General features: G+C 49.2%; 1 pseudogene; it reads left to right on the top strand.

Moving 5' to 3' along the window:
- Positions 1-5,313: 5,313 nt before the first annotated feature.
- On the top strand, positions 5,314-7,306 carry LOC115325218 (annotated as a pseudogene).
- The last annotated feature ends 508 nt before the right edge of the window (positions 7,307-7,814 follow it).

Genomic DNA, 7,814 nt, shown 5'->3' on the forward strand with positions numbered 1-7,814 from the left:
CAGGACTCCCGTCTACGAGAAGCGGGGGCCGAAGTGGTGTATTGCCTCACCCAGGGGGCCCCGAAGGGTCCAAACCTACCCCGGGCTCGGCTCAACCACCAGGAAGCCCTTTTCCCCGGACACGGGAAAGCCACGCACAGCCAGAAGTGGGCGGGCGAACCCGCATGGCTCGGGGTCCGTGGAGACGCCACTCTCCAAACACCTGCTTTCACAGGTGCCCCCTGCGGGGATTGGGTAGATTGGGTGCGTCGGTAAAATGGGAAGGTGTCTTTGTTTTAAAAGAGCCTGTTTTTAGTCGGCTGAAATACACCCTTCGTCAGAAACTGGTTGCGGTTTTTTCTCCTTGTGTTGTCTCCGATCATTCCTAGGTCCGGTTTAGATTCGCGGTGCTGCAGCCCTGCACTTTATCTGTTCTAAAGTCACAGGTCAAGTGAACTCGATTAAGGTATGTCGAAGTACTTCTGTTTCTTGTGTATTCATTCGGAAAGTGTTTTTAATTTAAGCGCGTTTTCAAGCCTGCAAAGCGCGTGCCATGCTCTATTCTTTTTGGCACCAAGGTTGCTGATTTTGTTATGCAGCAAAGAGACCTGATATTCAATTGTGTCGAGCGAAACGGCAATTCTACCGATGGCTCATTTTTTGTGTTTTGTAGACCCTGGCAGGAGCCGCTTGATCATGGCATTCATTCAATCGTGCACTATAGTCAGTGACAGGTCACGAACGAAGTGAAAGCTCCTCCCACCCCTTTCCACTTTAGCAGAGCGATCGCCGAAGAGGAGGTGACCTCCTCTCGACCGTTCGCTCTGCTAATGTTGAAAGAGGTGGGAAGAGCTTCCACTTCGTTCTTGACCTGTCACCGACCATAGGCTTGTGCGTTGCTAGCAGAAGCTCGTGCCGTCACTTTGGTGCATAGATTTTGCATGCGCATGCTGCGCCTGTAATTTGCTGAGAACGCTCTACTGAAAATCTAATATTGCGCTTGTCTGCTGTCAACAGTTCGCATGTTATGTGTGAACCGTTGTAGCACTTACGCAGACTATTTGTTATTTTATAATGCGTGTGTTATATCTCATACGCTTGTCGAGCGATCGGGCATTTCACGCTCTCACTGTTACTTATAATACAAATTCTTCGCAAAGAGGCAAGAGCTGCCAGTTCCCCAACAAATAGTGCTTGGACCACGACCAGTTAGGAAAAAGTCATCGTCGACGCAAGTGCACTCTTCGGAATTCGGCCTTATCGTGGATTCTACAGCTCAGGAACTTCGCCTTCAGTCATCCTTGAATGCGATGTGTATCTACGAGGTAATAAAGCTACGTTTAAAGGCTCGTTCACACAGACCCGTTTTATTGCATCATGTTACGAAAATTCACCGGGAAACCTGCGCTTCGTAATAAACGTGGCCACTAATTCAAGGAGATAACCTGGCACGCGACATTCGAGACGCAAATGCTTCGGTGACGACATGCTAGGACGGTGAGTTACCGTGGTAACCAAGAACAGAAGGCTCGTCGTAACGTAACGTAAGGAGTTGAGCTCGATTAAGCTTTTCACGCAGCACCGTTTTCCTACATTACGTCTAATTCACCGAAACATTCGTGCCTCGAGTGTCGCGTGGCAGGCTATGTTCTTGAATCGGTAACCACGCTTAATACGAAGCAAATATTTTCGCGTGACTTTTCGTAACGTAACGTAAGGAAACGAGTCTGTGTGAGCGAGCCTTAACCTGAACTGCACAGTTTTTTTCTTGAGATTGAAGTACACTTGGCAAACAGTAGACTTGCGCAAGGCATGTTTATTCAGTTCTGCGCAACTTGTGGGGCGCAACTCTAAATCGAAGGGAACTAACAGCAAGTGTTCAAACTTTTATGGCTCGGGACCAAACCTAAAGTTTGGAAGGAATGAATGCATTGACTAAGGAGTAAACTCCTTAGTCAATGCATTCATTCCTTCCAAACTACTCGGTTGCAGGCGACGTAGAGACAAGCCGTGGATGAATGGAGAATTGCGTACCTTGGTTAAAACGAAGAGGCGTGAATATCTGAAATATCGACAAAAGAATGACCCATTTTCACGTATACAATTAGCCGAATTAAATAAACAATTCAAAACAAAATCGGATGAATGCAAACTTAAATTGCATTCCTCTCTTGACAAAAAAATTAGAAAAAAACCTGAAAGAAGTTTGGAAATGCTTTAAGTCAAAAATTAAGGCCTCAATCGGAATTCCCCCTATTAGTGATTGCGGGCAACTTGTAAGTGAAGAAGAGAAAAAAACTACACTCTTCAATAATTTTTTTCCATTCCGTATTTTCATCCTTAGTTAACAAGGAGCATCTGATAACTCGCGAAGGGTTCCTTGACAAGATGGATGAAATCGAAATATCTTACGGCAGAATACTAAATTTGGTGAACGGATTAAAGCTCAACAAAGTAAGTGGTCCCGACAGTATTCCCGATCGTGTTCTAACATCATGCTCCGGAATCATCTCATCTTACTGAGAAGTCCTTTTTAAAAAGTCTCTCCCGAGTGGACGGCTTCCTAGACAGAGGAAAACAGCAAACGTAGTGCCCATACATAAAAGCGGCCCAAAAGACCATGTCCAAAACTAGACCTATTTCTCTCCTTTGTGCGTGCTCCAAACAAATGGAACAAATAATTTATTGTAACATTTTTAATCACCTGGAAAAAAACTGCTATCTTACTACCGCACAGCATAACAGGGATTTAGAAAAGGGTTTTCTAACGACACGCAGTTGGTTCAGTTGCACCATGACCTTGCAACTTCATCTGATAACGGGCTTCAAGTAGATTGCGTTTTCCTTGATTTTCAAAAAGCATTCGACACAGTACCTCACGCGTTCATTATCTATAAACTAGCAACGTTAAACATTCCATCTGACATTCTTACGTGGCTCAGCGATTACCTATCTCATAGAATTCGATCTGTTTTAATCAGCGGCAAAGGCTCGGGTAATGTTGGGGTAACGTCCGGAGTACCACTGGGACCGCTTTTATTTTAAATTTTTATCAACGATATCACTAACTCCATACAATCGAAAATACGGCTATAAGCTGATGACTGCGTCCTTTACTCTGAAATTCATAACACGTCCGATTGCTTGACTTTGCAGAAAGATATCTGTCGTATCTCCGCCTGGTGAGAAAACTGGGGAATGAATTTGAACATAACCAAGTGTAATCATGTATGCTTCACGCGCAAGAGACAGCCTGTCACTTTCAAATACGTTATCAGCAAAATTTCTTTACCAACTGTTTCTGAAGTCAAATACCTCGGCGTATATTTTACAGAAAACCTTTTGTGGGCCACACACGTGGACTACACATCCACAAAAGTGACCAGAATGCTGCACTTTATTAGATGTAACTTTAAAGATTGTACCAAGTGTACCAAGCGAACACTCTGTCTAACCTAAATCAGACCAATTTTAGAGTACGCCTGCGCCTCCTGGGACCCCCACCAGGCCTACCTTGTCAACCAGCTAGAGGCAGTTCAAAATATATCAGCTCGTTTTTTATCGGGTGATTATACCTTTGGATCAAGTGTGACTCAACTAAAAATAGAACTTGATTTAATTCCATTATTTCAGAGAAGGCGGTCTATGCGGCTAAAATGTTACTACGTTTTTCATAGTTATCTTGGCATTGACAAATCTAAGTACATGCTGCCTGCCCACTACTCATCATGGAAGGCGTGATCACTCCAAAAAGTGCGAGAGTATAAATGCAGAACGGATGTGTTTAATTACTCCTTCTTTCCATGCACAACGAGCGCTTGGAATTCGCTGCCAGAGGAAATAATTTCTAATATTTCTGCCACTTCTTTCTTCAACCATGTGTTAAGCGATGCTTCATAAACCTAAAAAAAAAGATTATTATTATCTCATGTTCGGCCTCGCGTGTTTTGTATTTTTTTGTACTTTTGTACATTTTGTACGTTTCTTCAAATGTATGTGTACCCCCCCCCCCCCCCCGCCCTCGCAACAATGCCTTTGTAAGGGGATGCGAGGTATTCTGAATAAATGAATAATGAAATAAATAGATTAAATGTTAGTCCCAGGGGTCTTTATGCAAGGACGTAACGTTTAGACCTAGGGGTTCAAACGCAAGGGCCTGACAGTTGGTCCTCGGGATTGAATAAAAACGGTGTAACAGATGGTCCCAGGGGCCCAAGTGCAAGGGCTTAACTATCTGTCCTCAGGGTGCAATTGAAACGGTGTAACAGTTGGTCCCAAGGGTACTAGCGCGAGGGACTAACGGACGGGACGAAACAGTTGCTGCCGTTGCCGTTGCGCCCCTGAAACCTTGATGGTTGTGGCATCGTATTTTCTCTGCTGAGAGAGCGAGCCACGCTTCCTTTTTTAGAGCGCAGCTCTTAGGCGCCCGTTTCCGGCTTGAGCGGCATCGCCGTCGCCGTCGGCGTAACCGCGCGTTATCATTATGGAACGTTTCTCATAATGACGTCACGAGTTTCACGTGTGACATCACAAGGTACACGTGTGACTTCACGAGGGTCGCGAGTGACGTCACGAGGTTCATGAGTGATGTCACGAAGGTCACGTGTAAAGTCACGAGGATCACGAGTGACTTCTCGAGGGTCACGAGTGATGGAGACGAAGGAGGGGAGGAGGATGAGGGAGGAGAAGGAAAAGAAGGGAGGAGGAGTGAAAAAGAGGAGAGGGGAAGGAGAGAAGGAGAGGATGAGGAGGGGAGGAGAGGAGCAGGAGCAGAAAAGGAGACGGGGGAGGAAGAGAGGAGGAGGGGGATGAGGGGGAGAGGAGGAGAAGGAGGAGAATGGGAGATGCCAGCTACCCGTTGTACAGGCAAGTTCTATCACTATCCCTAAAACACAGGGAGGCACGGATGAAAACGTGGTGTACTCGCTAGCAAATGTGGCCATCTACATGTGTACGGGTCTGTGCTGCACCAATCGATCTCTGTGGCACGTCAGACGAAGTTGGCAAATTGTTTGCGGCTAAGTTCAACAACGGCTTGCTCGTGGTATCAAGAACCTCGACGACGGCTAGATTGAGAACCTAGCAAAATACTTCAACAAGTGCTGGAGAGCGGGCGCGCTATCGAAAAAGTGGAAGACAGTCAAGACCATCCTGATCCCCAAACCGTGGAAGCCACCGGACACGGACAACCTCTGGCCTATCTCGCTCACGTCCTGAGTGGGCAAGGTACTGGAGCACGTCCTGCTCAACAGGTGGCAAGACTGCCTGGGACGAGAAGGGCTGTACCCGGTCACAGTGATTGGCTTCAGACGGCACCTGAGCACGCAGAACGCGATGCTGCAGCTCAAATACCAAATCATCGACAACGGCGGCCACGAGCGCGACAACAAGGCAATCCTGGGGCTGAGCCTGCAGAGCGCTTTTCACAAGGTGAAACACTCGGCGATCCTGTCCCAGGTCAGGGCAAAAGATCTTATAACTATATTAAGGACTTCCTCGTGGACAGGATCGCCGAGCTAGAAGCAGGCGACCTACAGACGCAAGAGAAGGAGTTCGGAAGTACCGGTACACCGCAGGGGTCGGTCATCTCGCCGATGTTGTTCAACCTGGTAATGATCGAAGTGGCCGAGAAGCTCGCGGACGTCGAAGACGTCAGGCACGTCATCTACGCGGACGATACCACGCAGTCGGTGACCGGCGGCAGCGACGCCCACATCGAGGGCCCCCTGAAAGCCGCCGTCAATGCGATAGAGGACCAGCTGGAAGGCAACGGACCGAGATGTCCGCCGAGCAAATCGGAGCTCCTAATAATCCCACCTACCAACAAGAGCAGAGGCAAGACCGGACAACGCGAATACAAAAAGATCCGTATCATAACCAAATGCGGCAACGTTATCCCCAAGGTCGGCAAAATCAATATCCTAGGAATGGTCATCAAAAAGCACGGAAGAAACGGCGAAACTGTCGCCCGTCTCATGGCAAAAGCGGCCAACGCAACGCGACTCCTCAAACCAGTCACGTCCCGGAAGGCAGGCATGAGAGAGGAGAGCCCAATCAGGCTCGTCCAACCCTCCATTATCAGCCACGTCGCGTACTTGCAACCTACCAGAGATGGCTGCAACAAAAACGCAACAAAATGAACGTCATCACCCGAACAGCGTACAAGAGCGCGCTGGGCCTGTTCGAGTTCACGAGTGCGACCCGCTTCTTACAACTCGGGATACATAACACGTTCGAAGAAATAGCCGAAGCGCAACGGACCGCTCAACTGGAGCGGCCGTCCACGACTAAAACCGGGAGGAGGATACTGGACGACCTGGGAATAGGAGGCTCGAACGAGGTGGAGAGGAAGATTTCGGTCCCCGAAGAGCTCCGACGCCAGATGAGAATCGACCCCATACCCAAGATTATGAATCCGACTACAAGGGAAGAAAAGCAGCGAGGGTCAAGGCTTTCTTTGACCAGCACGCCAACGACGAGCACGCGTGGTACGCGGAGGCGGCCGAATACCATCTGAACGCCTTCGGAGCGGTTGTCATCGCGGCGTCCACCGGCGCCACGAGGATGGCAGCGAGCGTGAGAAGCGCCGGAGCGGAACAAGTGGAGGAGGTGGCCATCGCCCTGGCGATCGCCAACGCAGACTGCCACACGGTGCTGACTGACTTGAGACAGGCGGTGCGAAACTTGACCAAAGGCCAAATCTGTAGGGAGGCCGAGCGCGTATTGCGAGCGGTAAAACTCCAAGACAGAAAAGTGAGAAACAAGTGGTTCCCGGCGCAAGCGGACGACGCGTCGGAACGCAATGACAACCACAACGAGACGGCACAGGCAGCGGCACGAGCGCTAAACAACCACGCCCCGGCGAGAGATCGTCTGACGTGGTTCGGAGCCAAGGACCGCATGACGAACTATAACGACATCACGAAGGCCTACCGCCTGACTCGCATTTCTCTTCCACCCCCGCACTCGAGGCTGAGTCGAACGGAGGCGGTACTACAGAGGCAGCTCCAGAGCGGACCGCTACCGAGCTAAGGACTGATGCATCGCATGTACCCCAAGACATACCCGACCGACAAGTGCAAGGTCTGTCGGAGGAAGACGACAGATCACACGCACATCTTGTGCGACTGCATCAAACACCCAGAGGAAGCAACGATCAAGAACGATCCCGCCGCGGCTCCAGACAGCTGCAAAAAGCTACGACCAGGACCAAGTGCTCTTGGCCGTCCAGCAGGTCCTCGGGGTGCTCGAAAGGCAAGGATCCAGCGAGCCGACAATGGCGAGCGGACACCCGCTCCGAGTAACGGCAACCCCGAAGACGACATAGGCCCTCGTCGGGGTGCGCAAGCGCCCAACTGCAGGCACAAATGAAGCTTGTTCCAATCGATTCAATTGCTTGTGGTATCTTTGCATCTCTCGCCCACATCACTCACCAAATATTTTGTGCTAGAAAGAGAAGAACTTCATAGTAGTCATGCTAGAAAACATCCCATTAACCCCGAGAGACGCGCACTCGCTGTTCCCCGGTGCCATATCGTTTGAGCACGCTCAAGACTAATGCTGAGGAAATCAAAAACGGCAAGCAGTCTTCAACAGAGCCGATACAGAGTAGGATGACGTCGAGAAAATCACGTGCTTCGTTTTAGTGTTGACTTTAACGCTGTCTCGTTCTCCCACCTTGCTTTTGCTGTTCTGTTTCCTGGCACCGGCAGAATTTAGACAGGGTGGAGCTTCCAAATGCGAGAACTATATTTCCTTTCTCCGAACAAGGGGTGATCCAGAATGCCACTATATATATCGATCTATATCTTTATCAGTTTGTGCAGTACGATTTA

This window comes from Ixodes scapularis, unplaced genomic scaffold (genome assembly GCF_016920785.2).
Source record: "Ixodes scapularis isolate PalLabHiFi unplaced genomic scaffold, ASM1692078v2 PGA_scaffold2__306_contigs__length_199485367, whole genome shotgun sequence".
Classification (NCBI taxonomy): Eukaryota; Metazoa; Arthropoda; class Arachnida; order Ixodida; family Ixodidae; genus Ixodes; species Ixodes scapularis.